At 46.9% G+C, this 17729-nt stretch overlaps 1 protein-coding gene across 1 annotated transcript in view; it reads right to left on the bottom strand.

The window, feature by feature from the left end:
• LOC138467389 (uncharacterized) overlaps positions 1 to 14624 on the bottom strand; it is a 623308-nt gene extending 608684 nt beyond the window's left edge. The window contains 1 exon segment of the mRNA XM_069607343.1: positions 12012 to 14624. The gene's annotated coding sequence lies outside the window, so the exon portion shown is untranslated.
• Between the last annotated feature and the right edge of the window lie 3105 nt (positions 14625 to 17729).

The raw sequence follows: 17729 nt of genomic DNA, 5'->3' as shown, positions 1-17729 counted from the left end.
GGTAGGAGTCAAGTATAGATAGGAGGGGAGAGGTTAGGTGATTGGTGGAGAGATGGAGGTTAAAGTCACCAAGTAAGATTATGGGGGTGGGACTGGGGGAGATGAGGTCAAGGAGGTGGTCAATGTCATCGTAGAAGGATCCGGGAGGGCCAGATGGACAGTAAATAATGAGAAAACATATGGCGTGTGGGGAAGTGAAGACTTGATACATATACTCAAAGGAGGGGGAAGACTGGAAGAGGTGTAGGACAGGGAGTCGATAGGCACTTGGGGGGAAAAAGGAGACCAATGCCTCTGCCACCACGACCCGTGAAGCGGGGGACATGGGCAAAGGAAGAGGAGGAGTAAGTGAGAGATGCAGATGCAGGAACCGAAGTATTGTTCGGGGGGGGGGGTCCAAGTTTCTGTGATGCAGAGGGAGTGAAGGTTTAGACGTAGAAACAGATCCATAACAGCAGCAGTTTTGTTACAGTTTGATCTTGCATTCCATAATGTGACGTCAATGATGTTGGAGGTGTCAGTAATTTGGGGATAGATGAGGTTGTGGTGTCGAATTGGGGTAGCTGGGTGTTGGGCCAATTGGGGTTGGAGGGATGAGGGATAGTTGAGTGAGGAGATGGTCATAATGAAAAGGCAAAGAGTTTTGGGGGAGGGCAGACAGTGAAATGGGGAGTGGAAGGGATAAATGGAGTGAACTAGTCAGAGATCTGTACAGCGTTGGCTGATAAGCGACAACGATTTGCTGGAAAGCCACCAACAGAGAATGTGGAACTTTCTTTGGAAGATAGATGGTCAACATTGATGCTGGGCACCAATAAGAAATTGCCATTTACTGTAGTACAATTCTGGCTAAATATAACCGGAAAAGCACCTTCTACATGGTCTACAAGGGAGGAGGTTTGAGGACTGTATTAACCTAACAGGGAGAATCTCCAGTGCTTGGGACTTACTGAACTGAGCGAGAAAGCACGATTTTGAATTCGTGAATAATGTTTTCATTTGTTTATAATTGTCTACTTACGTTCTGAATGGCTTTGAAGTTAAATAATTTTGTTACATTAAGATTTTGAACGGTTGGACTAGACATAATGAAAATGTTTTGTAAAATAAAACTAAATCATTGAATATAAAAAGAAATGAAAAATAAAAGGCTCTTAATCAGTAATGGCTGTTTTATATGGACACTGTATATTACCATCAGGTCAATATGAAATGAACAAGACACCATAAATCATCAATAAAAGAAGTTAACAAAATATTTAGAGTTATCCAAAGCGACCATTACTGTTTGGGGTCCCTAGCAAGCATCACCTCCGGGGAGTCCTTTTCTAACTGAGAGGCCACTGTGTTAGTCCAGATAATATACTGGCCTGTTACGAGTAATCATCAGAATCATTTCAGATCTACATTTCCAAATATATCCGCATTGTTATGCCATTGAAAGCCACATTGTGCCAGAGAAATAGGCCCCGTCATGTGGAGGGTGTTGTTTAGAGATGATGTTGTCATGTTTGCATTAGAGACAAGCATGTGCATGCACTTAGAATACACACCGAGCCATGTATGTAGTGCTTGAAATGCTTGTTAGGCGCTAGAGAAATGAGGTGCTCTGTCTGAGCCATTCTGAAGAGTGAGTTCGAAGAATGTAAAGAAAGGCAGGTAGAGAGACTGTGGCGTTTGCCCGAGTGGAAGGAATGAGACGGAAGCTAATCTTTTTGTCTGAGACAGCAGAAAGGTGGGAGGGATTTGGAAGGAGTGTTTTGCTTAGCTTTGCGGTAGAAGGCCATAAGCTTCGACAGAGGAGAAATGTTATGATTTCGCAGTAAGAGACAGTTCCTGCATTGAGCAGAAGACACAATATGCTTGCCACTTCCATCCTGTCCTTTATGTCACAGTGAACTTATGTCCACATATGTAGACTGACTTCATGGCGCTTGCTTGCTTTTAGTGAATGCTAAACTAAGTAGAACTATGAATTCCGACATGTTACCACAGAAATGCATGTACGTCATTGCACAGTATATCCATGAGTGAGGGCTTTGCAGTAGATGCATTCCGGAGATCAGAGAGCAGATGAGGTTGGAGAGCAATTTGGAATGCAGAGCAGATCGGTGTGGCAGAGTAGATTGGGAGCAGTTCGAGAGACCAGCCTGATAGATGCAGATCGAGCTTGGGGGAGAGCAGTCCGACAGCAGCTGGCAGGAGACCAGATCGGTGAGGGCCAGGGAGAGAGCAGAGAAAGAGACCCGGTTCGAGTCGTGCTGGGACCTGGCTGTCTAGATGAGATGCAGGGAAAGCAGTGAGGCTGCCTGGAAGATTGTTCGCATCCAGAGGGGAGTATTGTTGAATGAGGCCTGCTAATTAGAAAGCTGTTTTGTTAAGACACGTGCAACGGGGAATTGGCACACACACTCGCGGTGGGTTTTGAGGTTGTCTGGAAGGGGAGATCCTGCCATTCATCAGGCAGGGACTGTCTCATTAGAGAGTGTTAATGTGTGTGGGGAGAGTGAGAGAAAGGCTGATAATTTAGGAGCTTCCCACATGTTGCTACTAGCCACGCATTGTTATTAGCATTGTTACTAGGCTGCAATGCATTTAGACTCAGCAGGACTGGGTAAAGGTATTAGGCTGCTTGCATAAACGCCAGAAGAGAGGCAATTGTAAATTGCATTCATTGTAGATTGCACCCATGCTATGGGGTTGCACATTCGTTTTGCTAGTAGTGTTTTTATCATGCAGTGCGATGCATGAATAAATTGTTTTAATTTCGCATCGGTCTCGTGTCTATGTTATCTCATTTTCTTGTCCATTTCTAGTGCTTGATTTGCTGTGTGTGTGTGTGCCCCATAGCAGTAACACAGTTTGCACCACCCCCCTGAGATATATTTGCAGACTAACAACTTATTCTAGTGAGATTGAGGACTCCTTCCCCTACTGGCTGGGCCCTGTCCTGCTCTGGAAGTCTCTGGAAAAAATCTTGCTGGCTTTAAAACATTTTTTTTTCCATATACATAGAAACCAAAGTGCAGTATTTACGATCATCCACATTAACAAAGTTGACAATGGGTGCATCGAACAGCATTCTGACCAACAATGCCTTCCATCAGGAGTAAACCTTCTGTGCTCCCTCTCCAACACTCCACATCTCTACATGTCATCTGCTCATCCTTCTCATTCAAGGAGGCTTCAAGTCAGAGGAGAAATGAAGCTCATTTGCCAACTGACTGCAGTCTACCACCATCCCTTCCTCCAGCTCGGGTCCTGGGATCTTTGCAAAATGTCCAACTCTGCCATCCCCCACCTACGGATATTCCACATCCATGTCCAACTCTGCCTTCCCCCACCTACGGATATCCCACATCCATGTCTAACTCTGCCATCCCCGGCCTACGGATATTCCACATCCATGTCTAACTCTGCCATCCCCCACCTACAGATATCCCACATCCATGTCTAACTCTGCCATCCCCCACCCACGGATATCCCACATCCATGTCTAACTCTGCCATCCACCATCTATGGATATCCCACATCCATGTCCAACTGTGCCATCCCCCACCTACTGATATCCCACATCCATGTCTAACTCTGCCATCCCCCACCTACGGATATTCCACATCCATGTTCAACTGTGCCATCCCGCACCTACGGATATCCCACATCCATGTCCAACTGTGCCATCCCGCACCCACGGATATTCCACATCCATGTCTAACTCTGCCATCCGCGGCCTACGGATATCCCACATCCATGTCTAACTCTGCCATCCCCCACCTACGGATATTCCACATCCATGTCCAACTGTGCCATCCCGCACCTACGGATATCCCACATCCATGTCCAACTGTGCCATCCCGCACCTACGGATATTCCACATCCATGTCTAACTCTGCCATCCGCGGCCTACGGATATCCCACATCCATGTCTAACTCTGCCATCCCCCACCTACGGATATTCCACATCCATGTCCAACTGTGCCATCCCCCATCTATGGATATCCCACATCCATGTCCAACTGTGCCATCCCGCACCTACGGATATTCCACATCCATGTCTAACTCTGCCATCCGCGGCCTACGGATATCCCACATCCATGTCTAACTCTGCCATCCCCGGCCTAGGGATATTCCACATCCATGTCTAACTCTGCCATCCCCCACCTACAGATATCCCACATCCATGTCTAACCCTGCCATCCCCCACCTACGGATATCCCACATCCTTGTCTAACTCTGCCATCCCCCACCTACGGATATTCCACATCCATGTCCAACTCTGCCTTCCCCCACCTACGGATATCCCACATCCATGTCTAACTCTGCCATCCCCCACCTATTATCCCACATCCATGTCCAACTCTGCCATCCCCCACCTACGGATATCCCACATCCAATGTACCAAGGACAGTCCCTTGAGCTTCTTCCAGACAATAATCACCCACCTTTTCGCCAGTATCAGCATGAACTGAGCCAGGCGTCTCCTTGTTTTATACCTCCCAACCCCCCCTCCCCCCACCACCTCCCTGAAGCAGGCCTCACAAAAAAAACTCTCGGACTGCACTCAAAACTGGAGTGTAGTTAATCATAAATCTTTGAGACCACTGCCTGCCAGTAGCGTGCAACCACTGAGCATCCCCATAGCATGTGCCAGATCCCAGCCGGCCCAATCCCACATCTGGGACAATCCCGACTTAAGATGTTATTCATTGCATTGCATGCAGTGTGGCCGTGGTCACATAAACTCTATATAAAATGTTACACTGAACAAGTTGGTACCTGGCGTTACTCGAAACTTCCCTGACTTGCTCCCATATTTCAGTCTCTGAAATCAGGTCCCACATATCCCTCTCCCACTTACTCTTGACCGACAGCTCCGTTAAGGGATATGCACCCCGTACTGCCTGGTAAATTCGGAAATCTTAGCCGCCCCTCCTTGGGGTGTAACGGTATAACGGTATACCGTTATTGATAACGTGAACATCTTAACTGAACTATAATAACTATCACATTGTTTATACCAGTATACCGTTTTAGGGCCTGCAGCTATTAAGTGAGCTTTTCAATCTGATTCAAAAAGGCTGCAGTAAGCAAGTGCTGCAGCCTGGATCTTGCACTGTGGGATGTGGCATCTGCCAAGGGGACCTTCTTAAGACAGACAAGAGCATAGGGAAAGTGAGGCCACATTAGTAAACACAGCTTTGATGCTGTGACCGCTCTTTCTCTGTGATCAGTAGAGTCGGGTTAAAGATCAGCCGATTTGTAATTTTCCCACCAATTTGAAAGATGGGGAACTACACCTCCCAGAATTCAATGGGGGATTGAACTCGATACCCTTTTGATGCATGTCCACAGAAAATGTTAGCTCTGTAGACTGTATGAACACTGAGCCCATCCGTGCTTTGTGCTAGTATATAAACTGCCCCCCACCCACTGTCCTCCGTGTAGATTTACACATTGGCACTTGCTTTGTTGCTTCGCTTGATCCTTCACCTGCCTTCTGCATATGGCACTGGACTCAAGCAGGTAGGACAGATTCTACATTCAATTTGAAGTATTCAGAGCAATGGGGGTGAGATATTTCTCAGGTCTATCCTCGATTTGTGACACCACCCACGAAAGCATTCCTCTGTCTCAAATCGCATGACAAGGGTCCTAATGCGCTCAGACCTGGGTAAAATGGGTATGATGGGGCTGTGGTGAGGGGGTGGTCTAGGCTATATTTGTGCCAATATGTATTTTAACTTTGTCATTTTCAAAACGTTTTTGTGCCACTATCTTTAAAAAGGTAAATGTACATGTATTGCAAGAATCAAGAAAGAAATCAACAGAGCCCACTGAACGCTGTCCTGTTAGGATTACATGGTCAGTGGTGACTCCGACATCAGACCTTTATAATACACCAGGCAGACGGTAAACAAGCTATAGTGATTTGATCAATATGCAACCTTTCAGTGAGTGTGTGTTGGCTATGACATTTTGACAAAAGAAACACGACATAGGCTTTCAGACCTCACATGAGTGACTTTTCTCCCTTTAATGGGATAAAGCGTTATCAAAACAAACTTTTATGACTGATCGCAGCGAGGGGGCTTGATGCCCAAGCCATGTGGTTCCAAAAGAATGCAGGCCGAGGCCGATTTTAAAAGCGATGACCTGTGACTGAGCAGCAAGCTCATTGCTCAAAAAGTGCATTTTAACACTTCCACTAGTCACTCTTTCATTCAAGGCGATCAACGAGTGAGCGCCATTAAAGACCAAATCTGCAGACGCCTTAGATTCCTGGAGGATCAGCTAAAAATGTGCACAGACAAGTTTCAAAATGCTGATGATTTATGACCTTTAAGAAAATGTTTGTTAAGATTAGTTAACTCCACCTGCTATACCGCGATAACCATGATATACTGTCATTTTGCAAGAAGGTTATCATACCGCCATAAAACCAATACTGTGACACCCCTTGCCCCCTCCCTCCTGCGTGAGTAGTACCTGCATCAGCGGGCTCGGATTGGGATCTTCTGGAATATCTTTCTACATGGCAGCCAATCGTCTCGTCACTGTCCCATATGCAAGAGACCCCATATCTAACCCTCCACTCCTCAAATGACATTAGTGTGCCACCCTCAAACAAATCCCCCACCGTCCGACATGCCCTGTCCCCGATATCAGAGAACCCCACCCGTCGCATCACCACCCAAATCCCATGGGTCGACACTCTATGGCAGGTCAGCGCTATACGGCCCCGTCACCAGCAGCTTTCCTAGAAGCTTCTGCCAAGTCGCCCGTACCATCTGAAAAACATTAGTGCCCCTTTCCCTCCAACCATGCTCTACAACAGGTCTATCCCTTTCCAATAAGCCAGGAGGGATACCAGCAGGCCTGTCAACAATTTCCCTCTCGCGTCTTCCCACACGAATATCTCAATTATGCAGCCATGAAGTATCACCCAGTTCGGAAGATTGAGGCCCCCCTCCAGGCGTGGACGCTGCAAAGTCGCCAGCGAGAGACTCTCCGCCTCGATGCATTTCACAACAATTCCCTGACCTGCTCGCCCAACATCTTAAAAAACACCTTCGTAATGCCATAAGGGACATAGGTGAAGTATTAAAGAAGCCTTGGCACTATTCCCTAACCGTATTGTGAACAACTGTGTCCTCAATATTGTGAAAAATGTGGCTACCCAGATATCTAAATGATTCCCCTTCCCATCTGATCCCCCTGCAGAGACCCCCCAGCGGAAATGGTAATGATTTTTCTTTATTAATCCGGAATCCAGACAGATTCCGAAAATTACCCAATACCTCCAGCAGCATTGGCAAGTTGTCCAACGGATTTCCCACACACAGTCTCTCTATACACAGATGATTTACTGCTGTATGTCTCACACCACCCGCTAATATCCCCTGCCTCACGCATCTCCCTCCAAAGATACCTCGCCAGCGGCACCAGTGCCATTAAAAATATCGGTGGGACTGGAGACACCTGTCGTGTCCCTCTACCTAACGTCTACTGCAGCGATACCCAATCATCCATCCTCACTCTCGCCACTGACCTATTGTACCAGAGCCATAAACACCACCAAATGTTACAAACCCAAATGCCCCTAACACCCTAAACAGCCATTCCCACTCCAGAGAATCAAAGGCCATCATTGCATCAAAGGATGCCAGTGCCATTTCCCCTTTAGAATCCTTAACCTGATGCAAGCAGCATAAATTCATTGTCGTGTTTCCTCCCCTTATACATCTGCACTGGTCTGGGTGTACCAATACTGGTAGCCATGATCTTAACCAGGATTTCTGCATCAACATTCAATCATGAAATAGGGCGGCAGGATGCGCAGTGCAGGGGGTCTTTCCATTCCTTTAACAGCACAGTTATTACTGCCTCCCTCATCGACCCGGGGATAACACTGCACTCAAAGGCCTCTTTGAACACTTCTTAGTCAGGGCACCAGGAGATCAACATACTTGCAATAGAATTCAACCGGGAAGCCATTGATGCCAGGCGACCTACACTTCTGCATGGGGTGGAGCCATATTTATGTCAAATTCCTCAACAGGCCCGTCCAGCACCTCCATAAGGTGCCCGTCCAGGGCCGGCAGCTGAATCAAGTTACAATTCATCTGCATCTGCCCTCGCTAGTGTACAGGGATATATAGAAGTGTCTAAAAACCTCATTAATACCCTCCTGAGTACAGACTAGTAGGATGCGAAATTGCCAGGAGCTACGAGATATTCAGCTCCTAGTTATAGCCATGGGGAGCCTGGTTAGCTTGACACCAACGGCTACTAGGAGCTACACTTGACTCCTCGTGGGCAAGTGGTGTCAAACATACATATCTATACGATATTAACTCTGTAGTTTTGGGAATGTGTTTACAGGAGAATGAAGGGCATGCTTAAGAGACATTTAAAGCATATTGTATAATATGCAAATGACCAACTTAAGGTTTGCATCTTGCGCTCATCTTACATTTGCCGCGTGCTACAGGCTGACTCTTGGTTCCTCTGAGGTAGCTTGTGCGCAACATGTGATGCCCGATACCCAGGAGCAGCTTTTTGCTCCTGGTCAACGAATCCCAATTTCGACCCCTGGACTAGGACAATCATAAGTTTGCCAGTCTGGAAAAAAGTGTTGGTAACAACGGTTAACCGTCACCTTTTCCCAGACCGGCAAACTACAAGTCTGCCGGTAGGGGCAGTGAACTAAAGGCAGGCCTGACCTGCCAGTAGTTCTGAAGCACTGGCACTGTTAGTAACGATGCCCGTGCTTCAGTGTTGCCATTCCTGTGGAGTCCCTGAATGGTAACTTACCATTCCCCATCTCGCACCCACCCCACCCGTCACCATGATCATCTCTTGCTTCCATTATTCCAGGACCTCCAACAACTCTCATAGTCCCGGGGCAAGCCACCATAAATCAACACCAAACCCTTTGCACCTGCACCCAAAATTGGTCACCTGCCTAATATCCCTTCCTCACCCACACCCCATGAGCCCGGGCACCAAGACCAACCAGCTCAACACTTCCTGTGGTAACGCAAAGAACCAGGATTTGCCATCCGTAATGACCTTCAGTTTGACCAGAAAGAACATAATGGGCCTCATTCCGAGTATGGCGGTAAGGGATAGCGGCCACCGGTAACGAGACCGGTGGCGGTAATCCCTTACCGCCATACTCCGAGTTCCCTTTGCGTCATGGAGGTTTTAACACCTGCTTTTAGCAGGTGTTAAAATCCATGGCGCTAAGGGACCTTGATGTTAATTACGCCACCGTAATTTACGGTGGCGTAATTAACGCCTTCCCCACTCCCAATATGCCCTATGGGGCAAAAATGGGAATGGGGAAGGGTAAATGGGGATTGGGGAATTACCGCCCCGCCAACCTTGGAATGGGGCGGTAATTCCGCCATCCACCAAGGAGCTGCCGGTCCGGGTACGGCGTCAACCAAGGCGTTAATAGCGCCATTGGTTAGCGCCGTACTCGGAATGAGGCCCATTGTATTTAATGTTTAGTTCCCTAAGGCCCCGTCTCACTGCATCATATGTTCTCTGCTGTACCTCTGAGGTGAAGTCTGGCAAGATGCGCAGTTTCGTATTGCCCACCTCGTAGTAGCCTTCCGGGACTCCTGCAGGATAGCATTTTCTGTCCCTAAAATTCAAGATTTTCGACACTATCACCCATGGAAGCCCTCAAGGCACGTTCAAAGAATTTAGAAAGTCCCTTCACATGTAAAGTCTCTAGGTTATGGTGTTCCACAAAGAGCTTCTCGCTGGGCCCTTCCTCCCTCTCAGGGACCCCTATCAAACGAATATTGCAACGCCTGAACCGACCATCTGTGTCCTCCAATGTCCTAGTTGCTCCCACCAGGCCTGGTACTTGAGAGGTTGCAGGTCATCCTCCACCGTGCTCACTCTCTGTTCCACTTCTGTGACCCTTTCGCATACCTTCCGCAAGTCAGACTTCAATTCTTTAATACTCCCCTCACAGGAAGCTTTGGTGGCTTGAATAGCTTCCATTAGGGCATCCAGGGTCTCTCCGCCGCACCCCCCCACAGCGGCACCCTCCAACACTTGACATGACTCCTCGTGCTACTGTTGTCTGCATTTGGGGTTGTGTACTTGTCCATTCACCATTGTCACCAATGCTGACTGCCCTAGCTTACTGGCCAGCCCCCCAAGTAGTCTAAAATCTCTTCCTCCTGAAATGTGGGGTAAGAGAACCCACCTCTCGCTCCGCATCTCCCACTGTAAGGGTACCCCATCCCGCCTTCCTCCAGCACACCCCCGACTCCTTACTTTGGACAATGTGGTGAGATGTGTCCGAGGGGGTCTCATATGGACAACCCCCACTACACTGCACTGCTCCACTCAACTAGGGCCGGTGTCCGCAGACAGGCTCCCCCCCACCAGGCCTCCAGCTCCTCCTCCACAGGGACCTCAATCAAAAATCTCACCCAGCCCCTATCTCGACCACTGGCCTCAGGACTGTCTGCAGTGGCTAATTCCCCTCTCTTCTTGTTGGTATGTTAGTGGACCATACCTCAGGGCACTCTGCCAGCTTTTCATATGGACATCATCCCAAGTGATCACCTGCACGTCCAGAGTGTCTCCCGACTTGCTGCATGGGCATGAGCTTTCCTCTGTCGACCAGGAGAGCTATGCTGGTCTCGCCACCCCTCTGCTCTCGCAGCAGCCATTTTGGAATTCCAGCCCTTTCAGCCACCTTCAAAGCACGTCCTCTGTTACCGGGGCTTCTATACTCCCCCGCCTTTGTTGCAAGCCCTCCATATTGCACCTCTGGGGGCACTGCGGCCAAGGCCTCTTCAAAAGCTACTGCTACTGTATGCTGCAAAACAAATCAGGATATACGCAGGCGGCTCGGGTGAACTACGTGTTCATGCTCCGGCCGCCGGCCAGGCCCCCTCCACCTTGCTGGCTTGCTTATAACTAGGTATAAATCCAAGGTCGCCACCAAGTCACAGGAATACCTGCCTGGCCACCATGACCTCCCCTCTCCTCCTTTGTCCAGGGCATTGGAGGGATAAGGAACAGGAAGCTTTATATACACATACAAAATATTAACACGCTGTAGACCATGGCACAAGATTTGCACTAGCCATTGGCTAGTGAATTGACTCTTGCCAAGTAAAACTAATTCCTGGTTTATGTGTAGAAATGAGGTAGAGATTGACCTTTTTATGGCTGGTTAATAGCATGCAACTTAAAATATTTACCGCTGCTGTAAATACCTGAACTGTACTCTGCCTGACCACAAATTAGCACTGCTACTCAAGGCCGGCCCTAGGAATGGGTAGACTTTGCCATAGCCTGGGCCCTCAGGCTCCAGGGGGACTCGCAGATTTCTGACGTCACGTGTATATGAAGTAACAGGCACTATATTCTAGATTGGATGAGCTGTTTTCAGAAACTAGGATCTTTTTGTCTGGTTTACGAATCAAGACTGTGCTGTTACCACCCAAACCTACATGATGCTCTGGAGAGAAACACCCTACAATGAATGGGGTTTCAATTTGACTACTTATATCCCTCTGTGGAAGCTATTCATAAGTGGAGGTTCAATTAAGTAGTGATTGTTTCGGGCACAAGTTCTTTGTGTTTTTCTGCTAAGAACTGCAAAAAGGGCATTTTTATGCTGAAAGCAAGGTGCACAATTTCAAGTTGCAAGCTACTAGCCAGCCATACAAAAGTCACCCGCCACCTCAATCCTACACATACACACAGCACACCATTTCTTACTCGCAAAGCGTCCAATATCACTAGCCAGTTGTGAGTGCAAATTCTGCACCCTGCTGAAAACACAAACCACCAATAAGACACCCAAATAATATGCCTTCTTCCAAGACAATTCAAATAGGTCACATACAATGTTTAAATTGTCTCCCTTATTTTCATATGTTATTTGATTCAAAGCACAAGTTCATTTTTTCGAAGGTCTTTTTCCTCACATGATATATGAAGCATGACTTTATGAAAACTAAGCACATTACCTTTTTCTGTGTCTTCAAGTCATGAAAGTACACGTACAAAACCCAAAGGCCATTTTCTTTTAGCATTCCCCTGAACCTCAAACTGCGATCTGTAGTATTCCATTCAAGATGGGCTGAGGGGGATGGGCTTCTGCGGAGGGATAACAGTACAAAGATATTATTTTAGCTCAAAATATTTACAGCACGTTATCATGATTTATGTATTTCCAAGTCATCATTATAGTATAGAGTATTATTGTAATCAAACAAGGGAGCAAGGACGGTAAAGTGAGTGATTATTATTTATTGAGAATGTATTATTAGGTGCCTCGAATGGTGTTACCAGGTGCCACAAGACATAATGGTGGAGGAGAAAGGACCCAGTTGCAACTAGGAAGGGCAGTTCGTGAGGAAAGCGGTCAGCCAGTACAGTGCCCAGTCTGTGATGCTGAGGGTATTGCTGAGCTATTTTATGAGGACAGAATGGATGACTGTCAAAAGCAGAGGAGAGGTCAAGGAGAATGAGAACAACAGGAGTGTTAGAGTCAAGATTTGCGAGCATGTCTTCACAGGTGTTCAGGAGAGCAGTTTCTGTGCCTCTGTATGCCCAGCACCAAAATGATGGTCATAGAGGCTGCCAACAAGTTCAGTATGAAGGATCAATTGTGGGAGGGCCAACTTCTACAAGAGTTGGTGGATATAGTTAGCTGGGCATGAGGGGTCAGCAGACAGCTTTTTTAGGAGAGGGTGCACAGGGAGTGCTTTAGGGATAGAGGGAAAGAGCCTCTGGTGAAGAAGTGATTACACAAGTCAGCAAGAGCCGGGGCGAGAAAGTAGATGTTGTCCTTAGTGGTTCTAGAGGAGCCGGAGAGCACCTGTTTGGATGAGAACTTCACAGAGCGGACACCTTTAGAGATATCATCAAGTGCTATGGGTAGGAGGGTAGAGAGTGCATGGGGGGGTCAAGGGAGAGGACCCAAGGGAGACAGGGGAAGAGGAGCAGGAGTAGAATGGTGGTGGTGGAGAGTGAGGACAGGATGCCCCGCGTTTTAGAAGTGAAATTGGAGGCCAAAGTGGTGCAGAAGGCCTGGGAAGGGGAGACTGCAGTTGAATTGACGAGTTATTTGCACATTTTGAAAAGTGTGGCCGTGTTGTTAGTGGCTCCAGAGAGGCAGTCTTGGATGTGCACCCACTTCTTGGAGCGGATGGAGAAACAATATTGCCTTCGGAGCAGGCGACAGCCCAGTTTGTCGACGGGTGAACCTGAGGTCTGCCACTTCCATTCAGCAACTCTACATTGACATTTCAGAGAATGCTAGATCGGAGTCATACCAACTGTTGCACTTGGAGGCAGGCAACAGGCGGATCCTCATGACAGGGGCAAGGATGTCATGGGTGTTGGAGATGGAAAGGGGCAGGTTGGCGATGACAGAGTCAGAGGGAGAGGCAGGTGCTGGGGAGGGGGGGTGAAAGTGGAGGCAAAGGCAGCAACTGCTTCATAGGTCGAATGGCGGCAAATGAGGCTGCCAATGCGGGATGCGGCTCGGACAGAGGGCCCTCAAATGGGAGGAGAGAATGGACTGACCAGGAGAGGGGGGTGATGACCAGGTGAGTGATAGGAATCTCGCCTGACATAAAGGCATCCAGAGTGTGTCCGGCTGAGTGGGCCGGACCGGAAGGAAGGATAGTAAGAGAGGGAGTTACAGAGGTCACAGAACTGTGAAGTGGCTATTGAAGTCGAGGTGGATATTGAAGTCATCAAGGAGGAGGAGTTTGGGAGTAGAGGTCAAGAGGTGAGTGGGCCTGTAGATGGTAGCGAGGGTAAGTGAGAGAGTAGGTGAGACCTCTAGCCTACAGATGAGGCATTACAAAAGAGGTGTAGGATTGAGTAGGTATGATTGAGGCAGGGGCCCACTCACGGAAAGTCAGGGCCACTTCACATCTGGGCTGGTTGGGCCTGGGCTTGAAGAGGCGTTTGTAGACCTCAGGAAAGAGAGTGTTAAGAGCAGTGATTGAGCTGGCATTGAACCACGTCTCGGTAAGGGCGAGGACATTGAGGTCAGAATCTTCAAGGAAACAGATGTCAGGTGTGTTTGACAGCAGAACGAGTGTTCTAAGTGAAACCGATTACCACCTTTGAAAGTTTCCAGAGGAGGGGTACAGGAGAGTGGTACTCCCGTCAGTGGTGGTAGAGACGTTAGCAAGCAGGCGAAGCAGCAGCAGAAGGGAGGAAGTTAATAAGAAAGGACAGGCGTTGGTAAAGAAGGAGAAGAGTAGGTTGAGAAACTTGGGCTAGGATACTGCCATTATGATAGACATTAATGATGCACCTAGATGTAACCCTGCAATAAATGCTGGGGTTAATAAAGTGCCCTTAAATTGTCGGTGTCTGTGAGAAAAAAGAAAAATAAATTGCATTTCCAAATTTCTGATACAGCAAAATTTTATAAATAAAAGTCATATGTAAATGGTATGTGAAGGTTGGTGGTGTGACATGTACTATTTAATCGTTTTTTATATAACACGCCTTATACCGTGCCCGAGTTCGTTCTAAGCCCGGATCAGGGACTTGAACCACACATTTCCCTGTGCTATCCGCCTGTGTCCTTCCTACGCTAACAACATATTCACTAAGCCGCTTTTCGATGAGCTGGACAATCTCGGTATCACCTACACTAACTATGCAGATGATACACAGATTCTCCTCCCACTTTCAGGGGATTATGTTAAGGATTTGGCTTTGGTGAATAGGGTGTATCGGATTCGGCAACCCCAATGGCCTGCTGCGTAGCATCCTGGAACACACGAGGGTTTACACATTTGTTCAATACAATTTGGAGTGACAATATACAAATCGTGTGTTTACAGGAAACATGGCTAAGTGAGTTGCCAGTTACTTCAGGCTTTGAGAGCGTAATAAATCCTGCCATCAAAGCTATGCATGGCCGCCCTATGTCAGGGCTATTAACGATGGTGAGAAGGGACTCAGGTTGGCGCATAAAAAACTCCATCAATCATTCCCCCTATATTCAGGAGACTATAATTGTGAGATCTGGTGAACAAGAGCGTTTGCAAGAGAGGATCACAATTTTGAACTTGTATTGGCATCATTCACGGGCAGGAAAAATGGACTTCATTGACCAGATAACTGATCTAATTGATTTCCTTATGGAATCATCAGATTCATCCAAGATCCTTATTTGTGGAGACTTAAATATTGACCTATTTAAAGAATTAAACTCAGTGCAAGGCCCTGTGGCTCAAGCGTGGCTGACCGAAATGGGTCTACGTAACTTTCAAATGTTGAACGGGAGCACCTGTGGGGATATACCAGCTCGCCCCACATGGCATCGTAGGGAGTCTTCATCTACCATAGATTACATGTTTGTGTCCGAAGCCTTGCATCAAAGGATTCAATCACTAAGGATCTGCGTCAAAGCAAACAGTGATCACGACATGTTAATTATGAAATTGGCATTAGACGGTCCTGCCCAAAGACCAAAATGGGCTCATAAACTCCGAGTCGAGTCAAATAGAGTTCGCCTACGACTGGAAGAGAGAGAAGTCAAGGGCGTGTTGACCCAATACTGCCACCTAAGTCCAGATCTAGAATACGACCATTTATTGACACAATTTAAAAGTGTAAAGGTTGGCTTAAAAAATTCTAACATGGTGCGAGCCCATCACTTCGATCTCGAAATCTTAATTCAAAAACGAAGGATGCGTGCTGCCCTTAGGAGAGCTAAGTCTCTCAATATCGTCTCTCGTAAATTGGAAATCAAGACGGTGAAGCAAAAATACAAGAACTGGCTAAAAATGCACAAAAACATTCTAGTGCAAAACGACGCCGAGCAGATGCTTGCCATATTAAAGAACAAAAATTCGAGTGACTTTTGGAGACTTATTAATAACTTTCAAGCACCCCAAATGGCACTACAGGCATGTATGGTCTCGGAAGTAATGTGGATTGATCACTTTGAAACCCTCTATAAAGCTGAAGACCATGGTATCACTTCATTTGTGTCAACTGCGAAACCGTGGTCTTTAACGTTCGAAAGAGAAGAGATTGTGTCCATAATTCATAAGGCAAAAAGCTCTCGTGCCCCTGGTCCGGATGGCCTTTCTAACTACACTATTAAACATCATCCCGAGCTTTGGGCTTCCATATGCGCAACTTTATTTGACAGAATATGCAAGAATCAAATGTCTCCTAAATCTTGGAAAACCGCTGTCATTGTCCCAATATTTAAGAAGGGGGACAGATCTTGCCCAAAAAATTATCGGCCAGTGGCTTTACTGGATACTTTGGGGAAAATTTATGCCACAATGTTGCAACAAAAACTTGTGGCTTGGGCGATTGCATCTAATCACGTTGACAAACGACAGGCTGGTTTTGTAAAGCATGTGGGCTGTTCACTGAACTTGTTACTTTTGAATCTGATGAAGATGGAGGCGATAAAATCGAAGTCAAAGGTCTATTTGGCATTTATCGACTTCTCATGTGCATTCGATACCATCGACAGGCCTCTCTTGTGGTTAAAACTACAAAGTTGGGGGTGTCCAGCTGACTTAATAGCAGCTATTCGAGAATTGCATTCCGATACCTCCATAAAAATCCGGTTGGATCAGTCTGGAAATCTAACAGCCCCAATCAAAACATATAAAGGGGTGAAACAAGGCTGTCCTCTAGCTGCTGCGATATTTAGCCTATTCATCTCTGATATAGGGATAGCAATTGATTCGGTAAGATCCTTTCCACCAAAGGTTGCTAAGTCCCACTTAAGCTGGCTACTATACGCCGACGATCTCGTTCTTATGGACCTAACTCCTGTTGGTCTCCAGAGGAAATTAAATGCGGTGGCCCACTATGTTGAATCTAATCACTTGGTGATAAACACAAAAAAATGTGAAATTCTGGTGTTACAAAACCTTAAGAATGAAAACCAAAAGAAATCAAAGAAACCAAGTTGGTACATAGGGCAGGAGGCCATTCAGACAGCCCAGAGCGTAAAATATTTAGGCATGTTAATAAACTCATCTATAAACGATGGACCATGGATTACTGAAAAGAAAAGAAAATGCAAACAACTGGCCAGTCAAGCTTCCATCATTCAGACAAAATTTGGGAAATTCTCCCTAAAACCAGTGTTAGCATTTTATCAGCAAAAGGTAGTCCCAGTTCTATTATATGGTGCTGAAAACGCTCTGGGTTGCAGTCACGACGTATGGTCTTCCCTGGAGCATTGTTTCTGGTCTAAGGTCCTGTCTCTCCCAAGGGGAATTTCGACATCCTGTGTGAGATATGAATTGTCTCTAATCTCGTTACACGCTAGGGTCTGTTGGGCTCTGGTGAGCTTGTATCGGAAATCTCGCCTACGCGAACATATACCACAATTTGACATCTTTCACGATACAACGCCAGCCAACAATAGTATGGTGTCATTATGGTCTTCAAGATGTGAAGAGATACTGAGTGATCATGGAATTAGTTTGGACTTGTTACATAATGACCCGAAGACTGCCAAATTGAAAATCTGGCGTGCGGATTGGGATCAAACTTGCTCACAACGCGTCACAGCGTCAATGATGAAGGATGTACCACTGGAAATATGGCCAGTTAACGCTCCCCAACGCTATACTGTGTTGTTTCCGGATCCACAGGCTCGAAGAGTGTTTATGATGTTGCGTCTTAACGCATTCAAAACTAAAGAGCGGTTGGCGTTATGGAAAGCTAATAAT

The sequence above is a fragment of the Ambystoma mexicanum genome, chromosome 4q (genome assembly GCF_040938575.1).
Source record: "Ambystoma mexicanum isolate Mex_15411 chromosome 4q, UKY_AmexF1_1, whole genome shotgun sequence".
Classification (NCBI taxonomy): Eukaryota; Metazoa; Chordata; class Amphibia; order Caudata; family Ambystomatidae; genus Ambystoma; species Ambystoma mexicanum.
The sequence above is the reverse complement of the archived record's forward strand: the minus strand, read 5'-3'. Positions and strand labels throughout refer to the sequence as shown.